The 18160-nt window shown below is 46.0% G+C and overlaps 1 protein-coding gene across 1 annotated transcript in view; it reads right to left on the reverse strand.

Annotated features, from left to right (window-relative positions):
* Positions 1-18160, reverse strand: part of LOC122803530 (ADP-ribosylation factor-like protein 13B) — an 817640-nt gene that overhangs the window by 2319 nt on the left and 797161 nt on the right. The gene's annotated exons all lie outside the window — the stretch shown is intronic.

An 18160-nucleotide genomic window follows, 5' to 3' on the forward strand; every position in this document is an offset into this window, starting at 1 on the left:
GAGTCATGTAGTTACCATAACTTGGAATCTGTGCTATCCAGTGTCATTATTCATCACAGATGGGTCTTGGATCCGTCCTTGGATCCGAGCCAGCAGAGTGAGCGACAGCTCTAGAGCTCGAGCTCCTCCCCTTCCAGGAATCCCTGTTACCCATAATCTTCAGACCAAGTTTGCTAGATAAAAATAAGGACAGTGAAACTGTCCACAATAAGGAACAACAGAACCAAACAAACCATTACTCCATGAATCCCTGTTCACCAGAAGGAGGGTGACAGAGGGTGGGAACGTGATGAATAATGACACTGGATAACACAGATTCCAAGTTTTGGTAAGTACATAACTCTTTATCTGATGCTATCCATATCATTATTGATCACAGATGGGTCAGAGTCCCCAGCTATCCATAACCCTGGGTGGTCTCAAGGAAGGACATGCCAGAGCACAGAAGAACCAAACGAAGCTCTACCCCTGGACATCAAATCTAGTTTGTAATGTGTCACAAAGGTATGAGGATTTGACCAAGTGGCAGCAGCACAAATGTCATCCAAGGAAGTCCTTGCCTAGAAGGCTGAAGTAGCAGCCACCGACCTAGTAGAATGAGCTTTATTAGACCTGCGAAGATCAATATGATTGCTTCCGTAAATGTGAGCTATGCAAGAAGTGATCCATCATGAAACAGACACCCTGGAAATATCCTTACCTTTCCTGGCATGACAGAAAGCTACAAAAAGTTGATCTGACTTCCGAAAACTCTCCGTCCTCTTCAAATAGAAACATAGCTGCCTGTGTACATCAAGGCAATGTAGTTTATACTCCCCTTTGTTTGAAAAATTAGAAAAAAAGACGGGAAGTTGAACTGCCTGATTAAGGTTAGTTTCTGAGGCTACCTTAGGAATAAATTAAGGACTGGTCCTGAGAGATACCCTATCCTTGTGGAAAACCATGAAGGGAGCCCTTATGCAAAGAGCCTGTGATTCAGAAACCCACTTGGCAGAGGTAATAGCCACCAAAAATGCCGTCTTCCAAGACAGAAGCTTAATATCACATGCCGCTGGAGGCTCGAAGTGGGGGTTGTGTCAGGGTCTTCAGCACCAACGTAAGATCCCAAGAAGGTGACAGATCTTTGAAAGGGGGCCTGAGTACGAAAATATCTTTAAGAAAAGCCTTGCACAGTCTATAAGAAACATGGGGTTGTCACTAAGGTGGAAGTTAATAATGTAGAGATAGACTGTTCGCTGACAAACGGGATGAACACCCAGTGCTGCCAAGTAAACTTGAATAAAAATAACAAAACCAGAGGGAGCAACTGGGCTGAAACAGAGTCACAAGATGAATGCAAGAACAAAATCCACAGGTTAAAATCCAAAAGATGAATGTAAGAACAAAATCCTCAGGTTAAAATCCAACTTTAATTCCACTGCAGGTCAGATAAGCGCTTTCACTCATTCATTTGAGCTTCATCAGATCACATAACAAAGACCTTCAAACACATAGGCTACATTTATACAATTGATGCATCTCCTAATGGCCTATCAAAAGCTGCTTCATGTTTATATATTCATGAGATACTTTCCACATAAAAGCTATATACATAAAAACATATAGACATACTAAGATATATAAAACAGATATAAAAAACTTTTCATGAACACTCAAAAATGCTCTAAAATATGCAGTGAAAAGATATATATTACAAAAAATATATGTATATGTATATATATCATATATAATAAATTAGACATTAGGAACCATACCGAGCGTAAGGAGAGTATGTGGATAGTCAGATTGAGAGCAGATAAGGGTTCAGGCCTCAATGAGAGAGCCTCCATTAAACCCATGTTAAATAAACGGAGGAATGTTCGCAGATTTTACAATAAATGAAGAAATATATATGTTTTTTATTATATATGTTTTTTATTATATATGATATATATACATATACATATATTTTTTGTAATATATATCTTTTCACTGCATATTTTAGAGCATTTTTGAGTGTTCATGAAAAGTTTTTTATATCTGTTTTATATATCTTAGTATGTCTATATGTTTTTATGTATATAGCTTTTATGTGGAAAGTATCTCATGAATATATAAACATGAAGCAGCTTTTGATAGGCCATTAGGAGATGCATCAATTGTATAAATGTAGCCTATGTGTTTGAAGGTCTTGGTTATGTGATCTGATGAAGCTCAAATGAATGAGTGAAAGCGCTTATCTGACCTGCAGTGGAATTAAAGTTGGATTTTAACCTGAGGATTTTGTTCTCACATTCATCTTTTGGATTTTAACCTGAGGATTTTGTTCTTGCATTCATCTTGTGACTCTGTTTCAGCCCAGTTGCTCCCTCTGGTTTTGTTATTTTTATTCAAGGTGGAAGTTAGACATAGCTGCCAACTGAAGCTTAATAGTAGAGAAGCTCGCTCATTGTTGAAACAGATAGGATAGGAATGACAAAATGTCCAGAACAGGAGAAGAAAAGGGGTCTATGTCAAGCTGACAAACCTAAAGAGAGAACCTCTTCCATTTGCTGGAAATAGAAGTTATGTCCTTACCATAACGTTCCATGTGGAGTGTTCATCTCGCCTTTGTTCTTACACATGGGTTCGGAGCCGATCCTCGGCTCCGTGTCGGCCGCTTGCAAGCTCTGCATCGAGAAGAAGCTCGAGACAACCTAATACCCACAATCCCCCTCTGCCTTTACCTCAGATCTAGTTTGCAAGCAAACCAGCAGTCAGAGAGAGAAACACTCATGCCAACATCACATATGCACAGAAACTAAGAGTCTATATATATACATATATATATATGTATACATGTCAACTATATATACAACAACTGCAATGCAGAAGCAGAATGCCCCAGACCAGGCACCAAACTGAACGTTCTTCCTAAGGGTGGGAGGGTGGGAATGTAAGAACAAAGGCGAGATGAACACTCCACATGGAACGTTATGGTAAGGACATAACTTCTATATGTGATAGTGTTCAATCTCGCCGTTTGTTCTTACACATGGGTAGCGTCCCTAGCTCCTTGTTCCTGAGGAACTCACGGAAGGACGTTCTTGAGCACAGTGGAACCAAAGGTTGCCCTGTCCCTAGAAACCTTGTCTACCTTATAATGAGAAATGAATGTATGTGGTTTAGACCAAGTGGCAGCCGCACAAATAGCATCTAGTGGTAGGCGAGCTGCATGAGCCAGGGATGTAGACACTGACCTTGTGGAATGTCCTTTGGGTTTGTGCAGAAGAGTTTGATCTGTAGAATCATAGACATAGATGATACAATCAGTTAACCACTTAGAAAGAGTTCTTTTAGTAACCGCTACTCCTTTTCTGTTATCAGCAAAGGCTACAAAAAGTTGATCAGATTTCCTGTGATCTTTTGTTCTATCCAAGTAAAACCTTAGTTGTCTGTGGATATCTAATTTGTGCAACATATACTCCATTTTATTGGAGTGATTCTTGAAGAAAGTGGGTAATTCAATGGACTGATTAATATTGTTAATAGAACAAACTTTAGGAAGGAAGGATGAATTAGTGCGAAGAGAAACTCTGTCAGAGTGAAAGATCAAATAAGGGTGTTTAATGGAGAGAGCTTGAAGTTCAGATACTCGCCTAGCGGATGTAATGGCTACCAAAAAGAGAGTCTTCCACAACAAAAATTTTAATGGGCAAGAGGAGGCTGGTTCAAAGGGGGGCAGCATCAACTTAGATAATAATAAGTTTAGACTCCAAGGTGACGTAGGAGATCTAATTGGTGGTCTAATATGAAAAGACCATTTTAAAAAGGCTTTACAAAGTCTGTGGGCCATAACAGGAGCCCCACATTCTTCCACATGGAAATTAGAAATGGCAGCCAATTGAACTCTTAATGTGGCAGGAGAAGCACCCTGATGGAACAATTCTGTTAAAAACTCTAATGTTTTATTCAAAGGGGCTATAACAGGGTCCACTTGCTGTGTATTCGCCCAGAATACAAAGCGCTTCCATTTACTAGTATATGTTTTAGTAGTGGAAGCTTTATGAGAAGCCACTAATATATTTTGAACTGCAGGCGAAAGAAGATCAGACCTGGCTAAGTTGGGAATTGGAGCAGCCAAGCTGCTAGATGGAGGGACAAGAGCGAGGGGTGGGGAGCCCCTGACGAGTGAGTCAATAGATCTGGCTCTGGGTCCAGGATCCAGGGTCCCCGAATGCAGTGTGTCATGAGGAAGGGGAACCAAATTTGACGAGACCAGAATGGGGCAATGAGGATTATTGTCCTGTGTAGGTTGTTGGCTTTCTGGAGAAACTTTGAGATCAGGGGGAAGGGAGGAAATGCATACAGGAGACCCGGGGGCCAATCGTGAATCAGTGCGTCCCTGGGGACTTCCCCTGGAGGGGGTAATAGGGCAAAGTAGCTCCTGCATTTGGCGTTCATTGGAGACGCAAACAGATCGCAGGAAGGCTGGCCCCACGCGAAAAATCTTTTTCGCAACTGACTGTTTTAGGGACCACTCATGCGGTAACAGTATTGCTCTGCTCAGCCTGTCGGCTATGACGTTGGATGACCCCGGGATGTGCGTTGCTATCAGAAAGCGACCCGTGGACTCCGCCCATTGCCAGATTCTCATGGCCTCTCTGCATAGCTGATAGGACTTGGTTCCCCCTTGCTTGTTTATGTACCAGACTACAGACATGTTGTCCCTCTGAACTGCAATAGTTCCCAGAGGAAGAAGGGGAGCAAAGTGTTGCAACGCTAGAAACACTGCCCTCAACTCTAGAACATTGATGTGCAGATTGTACTCTAAATTGGTCCATTCGCCTTGGACTGTCTGTCCCTGAAAGATGCCCCCCCACCCTATCAGGGAAGCGTCCGTGGTCACCGTAACTGTCGGAGTGGGTAGCACAAATGGTCTCCCCTTGGAAAGGTTGCAAGTCTGAAGCCACCAGTCTAGGTGTGATTTGCATGTGTTCGTTATAAGAATCTCGTGTGTCAGAGGTAGTTGTTGGAACGACCATTGTGCAAACAGTAGCCATTGTAGGACTCTCATGTGCAGTCTTCCCAAGGGTATTGCAATAAGAGAAGCTGACATGAGTCCCAAAACCTTCAGTACCAGTTTTGCTGGGGATTTCCTGGACAAAAGAAGAAGGCGTATGTGAGTCTGAAGTGAAAGTATCCTTTCTGGAGGAAGTCTTAGAATTAACTGATGTGTATCTAATTCCGCTCCTATGAATAAGATACGCTGTGATGGCTGTAGTAAGGATTTTCTGAAGTTTACGGAAATTCCGAGGTGAATACACAGTTGAAGAGTGTAGTCTCTGGCCTGTACTAGTTGACGCTGGGTGGTGGCAGAAAGGAGCCAGTCGTCCAGATACGGAAACACCTGGAATCCTAGGCGTCTCAAGTGAGACGCTACCACTGCCATGCATTTGGTGAAGACCCTGGGGGCTGAGGTCAGACCAAAGGGCAGGGCTCGAAACTGAAAGTGACTGGCACCCAGCCGGAAGCGCAAATGATCTCTGGATGCCCTGGCCATTTTGATGTGGTAGTATGCATCCTTCAGATCTATTGAGCACATCCAGTCGTCCTTCTGTAAGAATGGAAGAATCGATTGAAGCGTGACCATTCGGAACTTTTCTTTCTTGACGAAGGTATTGAGGTCGCTTAGGTCCAGAATGGGCCTCCAGTCCCCTGTTTTCTTTGGAACTAAAAAGAACCTTGAGTAAGTTCCGAATCCTCTTTGGTCCGCTGGGACTGGTTGGATGACTCTTTTTTCTAGCAGCTTTGAAATTTCTATAGCTGCTGGCTCTCACAGATGGGGCACATCTGGGAGTCTTTTCTTTGGAATGGGATAGGATAGAAATGGTATATTGTAACCTCTGGTAACCACGCTTTTTACCCACTTGTCTGTAGTTATGTTTTGCCAGGCCTGAGGGTATAAAGCTAGCGACCCGACTGCCTCCAGAGCAGGACAGTCGGGCCTCCTCTCAGGAGTGCTGGAAAGGTTTACCAGGGAGTGTATCCCTGTCACCTTGATTCTGCGGACCCCCTCTGCCGCCAGGGCGGCGTCTTCCACCTCTGCCCCCTCCTCTGCCTCTAGAAGGGGCATCACCCTGTGTGCCTGGGAAAGATCCTTGGGGTTTTCGAAACCACATTTTTCCACCACGTTGCCCTTTGGGGTACGGTCTGGATGGGGTGGAAAACGGACTCCGACAGCAGACAGAGTCTTTCCCTCCTGCTCACACCGGGTAAGGGTCTCCTTTACTTTGGGGCCAAAGAGTGGCACCGTCAAATGGGGCGTTAGTAAAGGAAGACTTGAAGGCTTCCGCAAATGAACATAAGCGCATCCAGGATTGTCTGCGAAGAGCAATCGCTGAAGCTGCTGCCCTACTCGAACCTTCGGCTGCGTAAGAGATCAGCCTCATGGACGAGTTCACAATGGATGTAAGGGTATTAAGTTGCGCTGTCACTTTCTCTGAGACAGCAGCATCTCTAGTACCCTGGAGGGTATCTCCCAACTCTTTGACTAGATCCCTCTGTAGTCGTGTAAAGTGGGTCAAATAGTTCAGGGATCGCATGGAAAAAGCCGCTGAACTAAAATGCGCTTCCCATACCTGTCCATAGTCCTAGAATCTTTATTAGAGGGATGGACAGATGAGGAAGATTCCGACATCTCCTTTTTCGTGGCCGCTGCCACCACCATAGCGTCCACTGGAACTCCTTTTGTTAAGTAAGTCTTGTCCTGGGGTGCAGTGATATACTTATTAGGCTTCCTAGGGACTGGTTCCACTGTGTCAGGAGCCTCCCACGCCCTTCGAGCAATAAGTTCCATTAATTCATCGAAGGGCGGAGTGACCCAGGAGGAGGAAGGGCGAGCACCAAATGCCTTCAGCAAGACTGACTCATCCTCAGAAGGGGGAAGGGACTGCCAGTCACCTCTCTGTTTCAGGATCTCCAATATGTCAGAAAAAGAGACATCTTCTGAAGGTGACTTAGGGGACCCTTCTGACTCATCCAAGTCAGTATCGGATGTCAAAGATTCTTGTGGAGAATCTAAGTGTCTCCTCTTACACAATCTTTTCCTAGGGACTTCTTCGTGGGGAGCATCCGAAGAAGCCTCCGAGGAAGAGGGGCACCCTCCAGGGGTGGCTGAGACACCGGTGCTCGACGCTTGGATGTAGCCCTGGGTGCAGAGGAGGGTAAGCGCCCTTTATGGGGAGGAGAGGTTGCTTCTACTGATGTGGTTTTCTGGGTAGACAACACCCTCCCCATGAGATCGAAGGCCCCGGGTCCCGAGTCGAAGAATCTCCCGGTTCGAAGAAATGGGAAGAATCCCGAGACAGGCACCGAAGGCATCGACCCGAGGACGGAGCCGAATCGATCCGCGCAGAGGCCCGAGGAAGAGTCGGAACCGAACGTCGGTTCGACTCTCGGCCCCGGAACCAAGGACAGATCGTCGGCTCCGAGACTCCGGTACGGATCCGACGGAGTCGAGGTGAGAGGAACAGACCGAGAAAAGGACGGTTCTGGACCCGAGGGCTCCACAATCAGTAGATCAACCTCTTCCGGCTCCAAAGACTGGACAGGTCTCGGAGGAGGAATGGATGGAGACAATGGGAGGCCTTCAAGTTTCGACACCAACTGGGTGGAAACCGAAATAAGTTTGGATAGGGCCGAATGCTCCAATAACGTCTGCACCACACGATCCACATCGACATCGGAGAGCTTAGAAGAAGAACGGGTCGAAGGAACCGAAGACGGAGCCGACCTCAATAGTGTCGAGGAGGGAGCTCCATCACGGTTCCAAGACTCGAGGCTCGAACTGACAACAGTTGAACACTCGGCCCCGAAGTCTGTGGAACTGGTGATCTAACTTTACTCGAAGAGCTCGGAGCCGATGACTTGGGCTCCGACGTCTTCGATTCCTTCGAGGATTTAGATGCCTGGTCTGAAGCATCCAGAGCCTCCTGAAAGGAAGGTTTTAATAACCCCCTGTCCATGAGTTTCCTGCGCCTATCTGTCATGACCCTCCCACTAAAAGAGTGACAAATTGAACAGTCCTCTTGTAAGTGGAGAGGGCCAAGGCAGTAGACACAGGAACTATGGTTGTCAGTAACTGACATTTTTTGGCCACACTGGCAACGTTTAAAACCTGATTTAATTTTCTCAGACATCTTGAAGGAAAAACAGGTAAGAGAAAAAAGGTCAAGTCCAGTAGAGAGACAAATCCAGTAAAAATGTCGAATCCGATATATGTCAGTCCGGTTGTCAAAATCGAGTAAGGGGTGGAAGGCCCCGAAAAACTCTAACAAGTTAATTAAACTTTAACGGTACCGAGTATTTCTACCTTACCACACACACATACACTATGTCACCAAATAGTACTTTTAGAATAATTTTTTTCTCAAAATAACAATAATAAAAGTTATTTCTTATCTGAAGTTGCTCGAGCTCGATCCCAGTGATGCGAACGCAGCAGCGGCAAACTAGATCTGAGGTAAAGGCAGAGGGGGATTGTGGGTATTAGGTTGTCTCGAGCTTCTTCTCGATGCAGAGCTTGCAAGCGGCCGACACGGAGCCGAGGATCGGCTCCGAACCCATGTGTAAGAACAAACGGCGAGATTGAACACTATCACATTAAACCTTTTTAGTAGAAGGCTTCTGGAGGGCCAAAATTATGTCCTTCACCAGAGAAGGCAGCTTAATTTGGCTGACAATCATTGGAACTGGAGGTACCAAGCTGTCAGCTGCAGAGATTGAAGGGTGGAAACAGAAAGCCACCATGGATGGGAGATGAGATCATGGGCAGGATCTGATATCCAGGGTGGATATTTTAGATGAGACCAGAGGAGGGAGAATCATGTCTGATGAGGCCAGGCAGGGGCAATGAGGATAAGGTGAGCCTTCAGGCGACAGGCTTTTGGTAAAACTTTGGGAATGAGGGGTGTTGGATGATAAGTACAGAAAAGTCCCAGCAGCCAATTGTGAATCAGAGCATCCCAGGGTGATTCCCCCATTGGGGGGAATCAGGGAAAAGTATTTGCTGCATTTGTGATTGATCGAGGAAGCAAACAAATCACAGCACGGAAGACTCCTTCCCTGAAAATGCTCCCACCAACAGGGAGGCATCCGTGGTCACTGTGGCCTGTGGGTGTGGAAGACAAAAGGGTCTCCTTAACTGAAGATCTTACAACCAGAACCACCAAGCTAAGTGACGCCGGCAAACTCGAGATATCTGAACTGCCAAGGACATAGGGTAACAATGAGTGGACCACTGTACCACAAGGGTTCACTAAAGCACCCCTATGTGATACCTGGCAAAGGGGACCAGCTGAATTGCCACCACCATAAAGTCGTGGGCTTGGAGAATTAGCTGGGCAGGGACACTCTCCCGATCCAGAAGGAGGAGGACTTGTTACCGAATTGTATCTACCCTGCACAGGAAAGAGCTGCAGTCTCTGACACCGTGTCCAGAAGAAGCCCTATGAATTCCAATCTCTGACAAGGGACATGATGTGACTTGGAAGATTGACTGTAATGCCCAGATTGAAATAGCTTGAAAGTGTAATCTGAGGCTACCGTTAGATGATGCCTTGTGGGAGCCGTGAGGAGCCAATTGTCCAGGTATGGGAAGACCTGAAACCCCTGCAGCCAGAGATGGGCTGCAACCACTGCCATACATTTGGTGAACATCCGAGGGGGCTGAGATGAGACCAAAGGGCAGTGCTCTGAACTGATAGTGATTGACCCCCAGCCAGAAGGGCAAGAATCTCCTGGAGCATCTGTCGATTTTTATGTGATATTATACATCCTTCAGATCCACCGAGCACATCCACTCGTCCTTACGCAGTAGCGGAAGAATGGAATGAACAGTGACCATCCGGGACTTTGACTTCTTGACTGATAAATTCAACTTGCTGATATCCAGAATGGGACGCAAGTCCCCATTTTCTTTTGGGGGGGAACTAAAAAGAAGCGAGAGTAAGTTCTGGACCCTCGTTGTCCCGTTGGGACCTCCTGAATGGCTGTTTTTCAAAAAGGTCTTGAACCTCTGAGAGAGTTAACTCCATTTGGCGGGGTGAAACATCTAAGAGTGGCTTTTGAATTGGGGGAGGATGTTCGAAGGTTATGCTTAGCACCCACTGGTCTGAGGTAATAGCTGCGCAAACCAGGGGGTGCAAGGAGATATGGCCCCTGACTGCCTCCAAGGCAGGACAGTCAGGCAGCACTTCAGGAGGACTGTGGGGGCTTCTATGAGAAGGGTCCTTGGGAGCCCTCATTCTGCAGACCTCCACTGCGTCTGGGGCAGTGTTTGCCATCAAATCCCCTTCCCTGGCCGGAGGAAGATTGAGTCATGCAGAACCACAGCTTTGTACTACTCCTCTGAGTCTTGGAGAAGGAATGTTGAAGATTAGAAAACTTGATCCCAACTGTCGACAAAGTCTTTCCCTCCTGCTCACTGTGGGTCAGTGTTTCCTTGACAGAAGGACCAAACAATGTAGATCCGTCAAACAGGGCAATGGTAAAGGATGTCCTGAAGTTGTCTGCAAACCTGCAAAGGCAAAGCGAGGCATGGCACCTGATAGCAATGCCTGTGCCCACCGCCTGAGAGGTGGCCTCAGCTGCATTTGAGCTCAACCTCATCGAGGCATTAGCAAGGGATGTAAAAGTGGAAACCTTCAGAAAGACCAGTTTAAGGCTCTCCGGAGGCAAAAACTCTGAGAGGGAAGAGGAAAGCTCTGACACCAAATCTCTTTGCAGCCATATGAAGTGTGCCACATAATTAGAAGTCCTCAATCTGAATGTGGCTGAGGCATACACACTTCCCAAAACTGTCGTTGCCTGCAACTCTCTGTTAGGGGGGTGGACCATACAGCTCTTTTCCGTGAGCACTTTCTTGGTGGCTGCAGCAACCACAATGGCATCCACAGGGACACCTTTACTCCAAAAAATATTGTCCTTCGGTGGGCTAAAGAACTTGTCTGCTCTCTTGGGGACCGGTTCTACTGTGTCTGACTCCTTCCACACCCTGCTGGAAATAAACTGGACCAACTCATCAGCAGGGGGAGACACCCAGGAAGAAGATGGCCCATTCCAAATGCCTTCAGGAACACAGATTCCTCTGCGGATGCAGTGGGGAGAGACCAACTGCTCCTCTCTTTCAGAATTTCAAGAATGTCCCCAAAGAACACCTCCTCGGGAGGAATGTCTGGGAGACCCATCCCCTTCCTTGAAATCCGTGTCTTCTGTGAGGGACTCACGATGAGAGTCCAGGTGCCTCCTATTGTATGCCCTCTTCCAGGGAGGCTCCTCCATCATGGGCTCAGGGGAGCACTCGGAAGAAGACTGCACCCAATGCAGAGTAATCCTCTTCTGAAGGCATTCATGACAGGGCTGACCCCGGATGGATGATGAGGATTCACCACCCTTTGTAGAACAAGGCAGTGAGGAGTCCAGAGCCGAGACAAAGGCTGCCGACCAACTGGATCCTCTCTATCACCCAGAAGGCCTTTGTCCCCACTGGGAAAGGACGACTGGGGTGGAAGGGGAGACCCTGACGCAGCACTGATATCCTAAGACGATATCGGTCCCGAGCTGTCCAAAACAGATGCCCCCAAGTAAAGGGAACGGTCTGAAAATTTCGGACCGGAACCCCCACCCTGGTGGCCCCCGTGCACCTCTCGGGACTGAGGCATCGCCAACTCCAAGGGCAACAGAGCTGAGCTAGCCAGGGACCCAGGCAGTGTGGGAATGGGAATGCTACCCGATACTGGCAGCCTCTTCTTAGACAAGCTCTGACCCTGGGGAGCCAAACTCACAGGAGTCGGATGGAAGGAGAGGAGTTCTGTAGTGGGTGAAGAGCCCCTTGGCAAATGGCTAGGGGATGGTAGCAAGCCAAGATCCATGTGGGCTTTCAGGAAGCTCCTCATCATCCAATCCATGTCTGAAGGGAGCAAACTCCTCGTAGACTTGGAGGAAACTGAAGAATGGTCTGACTGAGCTGAGAGTCTGTGGTCCCTATAAAAGGACTTACTGGAATGCCTTGGATCCGATCTTTTTAAGGGGGCTGGAAGATTCTCAATCATGATGGGCTCCAATAGAGCAGTCGGATCCAACAGCCTGGACGGATCCCAGATCACCAAGGACCCAACCGAAGGATCCGATAGAGCGGCTGGATCCGACAGGGTTTTTGATCCAATTGGATTTGAGAGCCTCCTAGCCTCAGAGGATTCGAATCTGTCTCGAAGACCCTTGAGCTGAAGCCATCAAGGCTGGACTTAGATCCGGGGCACTGGGATCTGAGAGCCTTGGCCTTTTAGCAGGAAAGTCCCGAAAGGAAGAGGGCTTCATCTTGGGCTCTGATGGGGTATTGTAGAGAGAGCCTGAGAACAGGGGACCACCTTTAGCCAGCCCTTTTAACAAGAGCTCGTTCCTATGGTGTAGGAGAGCCCTAGGGTTGAATTCTGCACAAATGTCACATTCAACCTCTAAATGGGGCTCTCCTAGACAGTAAACACACTCCTCATGCGTATTGGCGGAAGCCAACTTCTGACTGCATGAGGAGCAGTGTCTGAAATGTGGGTTTTTCAGACCTACCCTTAATACAAAAACAACCCCCCAGCACACCCACACACACACACACAAACACACACACGCAAACACACACACACACACACACACACACACACACACACACACACACACACACACACACACAAACTACCTAACCCAAAGAAAAGGTAAAGGAAAGTAAGGAAAGCTAACCAGAAGGGAAAGGGTGGGAAAAACCCTAAGGGACTAGAACAACGACTAATGGAGGGGAGGGAAACTAAAACTAGCCTAAAAACTAACTACCAAAGAGAAAGATAGAAGAGGGAAGAGAAAAAAAATCCAATTTTAAACTACTTATCTGACATTTGAGCTCGAGCCGCAGAAGACACGTCTGCTCACAATTTGCGGCAAACAAGATCTGAGGATTATGAGTAGCAGGGGTTCCTGGGAGGGGAGGAGCTCGAGCTCAGGAGCTGTTGCTCACTCTGCCAGCTCAGATCCGAGGACGGATCCAAGACCCATCCATGATTAATACTGACATGGATAGCATCAGATCTGATTGTTTAAGTAAGGTGTAGACAAGGAGCTGTCTTCTTGTAAAAACAAAAGTGCTTCTTTCAAGTCTAAATATAAAAAGTTCAATGCAACAGCTGAAGTCAACATTTCTGAAATAAGGCCACACAGACAGGAATTCTTTCTCCTACCTACAGACATAAGGAGATAGGGGGACTATTGTTTGAGAGACCAGTAATCACATAATGACAAAATCATGATGATGAGACGGCTTCAAAGTCATGCAAAGTTAAAATGTCATATATTGTCCCAAGCAAAACTAAATTTATCTAATACCTTTAATTACTTAGTTTTAGACTATGAAAGTACAAAGAGTACAGCCCTGAATGGCTGAACTATGAACTGAAGGGAACTATTTTCTGGAGGAATCTTCACCCTATCTAAGAAAGTCCTCTACAGTGGGTTAACTGTTTGGGCTTCCTCCTTTGCTTTCCTCAATTATTTTTTTCTCTTCTGATGCTTCTCTCAGGGGTATGTATGCCACCTGCTGACACATGCTATGACATCACACACTAGGCTAGGATAGCATGCAACCCCTGTGGCGCTCAATCTGACCTCTATTCAATGAGCAGACTGGGGGGGGGGCAAAAATACAAACGCATACAATCAAAGGTTATGTACTCAGCATAACTGCGCATCTGTGTTGTCCATTTTCATTCTTCCTCCACAAATTAATAGGTTACTGATCTGATCCTTCAATCCGACTTGACCTCATACTACAGACTTGGGATCCAGCTCTCGAGCTCCTCCCTCTACCCGTAATACCCTAGTCCATCCCCAATACCTCAGACAGAGTTTGCTGCCACAAAGCATTCACTACTTAATAAAACAGGAAAAATAGATAATAAAGTAGGGCTCAAACTCAGAACTAGAAGTTCCAACAAAAGAACAATCAGAGCACTCCAAAAGATTACAGGAAAGGGAGAGGGAGGGAAGTTGTGGAAAAATGAAAATGGTCAACACAGATGCATATTTATGGTGAGTACGTAACATTTAAATCTGATGCTGTCCATTTCATTCTTCTTCAACGAATAGGACAGAGTCTTCAGCTATGTAAATCTTGGGTGGCCCTCATGGAAGAATATTCCAGAGAACCGCTGAACCAAAGGCAGCTCTGCTTCTAGAAATTAGGCCCAGTTTGTAACGCTTAGCAGAGGTATGAGCACTGGACCATGTGGCTGCTGCTCAAATATCATTCATGAAGTTATTGACCAAAAAGCAGATGAAGTGGCCATGGATGTAGTTCAATTGGATTTAGATGTTCTTAGCAGGGAAAGGCCCCATTGAGAATTAATCTAGGAAATGCAGTTAGTTATTCATCTGACCAATGTAACTTTAGAAAATGGAGAACCTAGCCAACTTGGTGAAAAGGAGATGGGCAGCTGGTCTGCTTTCCTGAATTCCTTTGTTCTATGTAAATAGAAACATAATTATCTATGCACATCCAGAAGATGCAGCATATATTCTCCTTTGTTTGAAAAATTTGGAAAGACGACTGGTAAATGAATGGTTTGGTTTATATAAGATTCAGAAGTCACTTTAAGTAAGAAAGAAATGTTGGTTCATAAGGTAATCCGTCTTTATGAAAAACAATTTAAGGAGTCTTAGATGAAAGACCCTGGAGTTCAGAAGTGGAAGTAAGAGCCACTAAAATGGCTGTTTTCCAAGACAGATAATTTAAGTCAGTTTTTGCTGCAGGTTCAAAGCCTTTCTGAGTCAAATCTTGCAGTACCACTGTTAAATCCCAGGAGGTGATGGATCCTTTACTGGACTTCTAAGCAGGAAGGTGGAAGGTGCTTTTTAAGAAAGCCTTACATAACTTGAAAGCAGCCAAGCCATGCTTTTTGTCCCCTGAATGAAAATGGCTGACAGCTGTACTTTGATCATGGAAAAACTAGCGCCTTCCTTAAACAGAGAAGCTAGAAAGTGTAGTACAGCAGAGACAGGGGCAGTAAAAGGGCCAGTGTTGTTTTTTTGAGCCCCAAAAGATAACCTTTTCAATTTACTCTTGTAAATCCTTTTACTGGAGTCTTTTTGTGAGGATAATAGTATGGTATATACTGGGGAAGAAAGCCTGGGGTTGGCTGGCTATCAACGGAACTGGAGAAACCATTCTGTTAATTTGAAGGCTTGGATATTGGGGTGATTCATCCCCGAGGGATGTGACAGAAGGTCTGGACTTGGATCCAGTATCCAGGGAGGATAATGAAAATGAGATCAAAGAAAGGGGAATCACACCTGGTGAGGACAAAAAAGGGGCAATGAGGATGACCAAACACCTCAACCGACTGGCTTTCTTTAAGAATTTTGGAATCAGAGCTATGGGGCATAGACGTAAACAAGACTGGAGGGCCACACATGGACTAAAGCATCTCTCGCTGATTCCCCCTGAAGGGGGGATCAGAGAAAAGTACCTGCTGCATTTGTTGTTGTGGGGAGATGCAAAGAGATCGCAACTTGGTTGGCCCCAATGGCAGAAAGTTTTCTCCACCACTGATTGATTGACAGTCCACTCGTGAGGCATCAGAATGAGCCTGCTGAATTTGTCCACTAGCACATTGGTTTTCCTTGGAATGTGCATTGCTACTAGAAAATGGTTGGATGAGATCACCCATTGACTCACCCTCATTTCTTCTCAGCAAAGGGGGTAAAGACCAAGTTCTCCCTTGTTTGTTGATGTACCAGACCGTAGACATATTGTCGGTTTGAACTGCAATGGTCCCTAAAGGAACAGCATCTTGAAATGCCTGCAACATTAAAAGGACTGCTCTCATCTCCAGGACACTGATATGCAGATTGTTCTCTTGAGGGATCATGTGCCTTGGACTGCCTTTGTTGTCTGACTGTTCCCACCAGTGAATATGGCGTTTGCATATTTGAGTATGTTTGACTAGAAATGATACGGGCTGTCAAGGAAAAGACCATTGAATAACTAGAACCCATTGAATGACATGCGTAAAGTAGAATGCTAAAGGGATTAAAACTATGGCTGCTGCCATGGAATCTAAAGCTTGTAGTCTGGCAGGAGGAACAGGATGGGATAGAATTTGATGAACCTGAGATCTGAGTGAGTATACATGGTGAGAAGGCAAGGAAACAATATGAGCTGTTGTGTTCAGATGGACACCAATAAACTCCAGGCTCTGTACTGGTGTCAGTTTTGATTTGGCAAAATTATCTGTTATACCTAGTGATTGACAAATCTGGAGCAAAGTGTCCCTGAACTGCCCTAGGAGATGCATGTTTAGAGTGGTGAGAAGCCAGTCATCTAAATATGGAATCCTTGTAGTCTCAGATGAGCTGCTACCACTGCCATACACTTGGTAAACACCCTGGGGGCTGTGAAGTCCAAAGGGCAGGGCTCTGAACTGGTAGTGACTGGCTCCCACCGAAAGCGTAAGTGTCTCTGGGAGCACCTCTCTATTTTGATGTGACAGTACACATCCTGAAGATCTAAGGAGCACAGCCAATCATCCTTATGTAGACAAGGTAGAATAAACTGAACCGTGACCAATCGGAACTTTGATTTATTCACAAATCAGTTTAATTTGCTTAGATCCAAACTGGGCTCAGGTCTCCTGTCTTTTTTGGTACTAAAAAAAAGCTTAAGTAAGTTCCGAATCCTGTTTGGTCTGGTGGGACCTCCTGGATGACTCTTTTGTCTTAGCAGCTTTTGAATTTCTAGTGCTGCAGCTTCCCTCTGACTGGGTGGAACATCAGGGAGCTTCCTTCTTTTGGAATTGCGAATCTGGGAAAACAAAATGAAGTAACCTCTGGATATTATTTTTAGCACCCAAGTATCTTTTGTTATAGCAGCCCAGGTTTCTAGGTACAAGAATAAACATCCCTGACTACCTCCAGAGGTGGGCAGTCAGGCAGCACTGCAGGAGCACTGAAAGGGTCTATCCAGAAAGGAATCTCAAGAACCCTGATTTTGCAGGCCTCCGCTGCCACGGGGGTGTCGTCTTCTGTTCTCCTCTCCCTCTGAAGGAGATGTCTCCGCTTGAGTCCTGGAAAGGCCCTTGGGATTTGTGGAACAACATTTTCTTGTCACCTCTCTGATTTCTTGAAAAAGATCGCTGAGGGGTAGAAAATGTAATTCCTACAGCAGACAAGGTCTTTCCTTCTGGTTCACTGTGGATAAGCATTTCATTTACAGAAGGGCCAAACAAGGATGTTCCATCAAAAGCAGCACTGATAAAAGAAGACCTGAAAGGTTCTGCAAAGTCGCATAATCTCATCCAGACATGTCTCCTTACAGCAGTGCCCGAAATGGAAACCTTAAGGCACCTTGTGCTGCATGAGAGATTAACCTCATGGATGCATTGGAAATGGACAAGATAGTAGCCAGCTGAGAACATGATCTGTTGAAATTCTCTGCATACATGGACTACAAGAGAAAGTTTGATAGTTCTTTTGTCAAATCTCTCTGTAGTCTTGTAAAGTGTGCCAGGTAATTCAAAGACCTCAAGGTAAAGGTCGGTGAAGCAAATACATGCTTTCCAAATCTGTCCAGTTCCCTAGACTCTCTATTGGGGGGTGGGGGTGTGGACAGAAGAGCTCTGCTCTGCTAGCTGTTTTTTGGTGGCTGCCGCCACAATCATTGCATTGATAGGGACTCCTTTACTCCAGTGGAGTTTACCTTTTGGAGGGGCTAGAAACTTGTCCAGGCAGCATGGTATATGTTCAACAGAATCCGGCTTTCTCCATGCCCAGCGAAAGACTAGGTCAATGAGCTCATCAGCTGGGGAATCACTCAAGACGTAGATGGGTCAGTACTAAAAGCCTCCAGAAATACTGACTTGTCAAGAGAAGGATTATCTGTGAACCAACCACCTTTCTGCTTAAGGATCTCTAAAATGTCTCCAAATGAGACATCATTAGGTGGCGGTCTGGGGGGAATCCTTCCCCTTCCTCAAAATCAATATCTTCAGTGAGAGATTCCAAAGGGGAATCTATGTGGCTCCTATTGCACATTCTCTTCCAGTGGACCTCCTCACGGGGATGTTCTGGGGAGGTGTCCAAACAGAGGGGAAGCTCTTCAATGGAA

This window comes from Protopterus annectens, chromosome 5.part1, assembly GCF_019279795.1.
Source record: "Protopterus annectens isolate FY-2018-M chromosome 5.part1, PAN1.0, whole genome shotgun sequence".
NCBI classification, from domain to species: Eukaryota; Metazoa; Chordata; order Ceratodontiformes; family Protopteridae; genus Protopterus; species Protopterus annectens.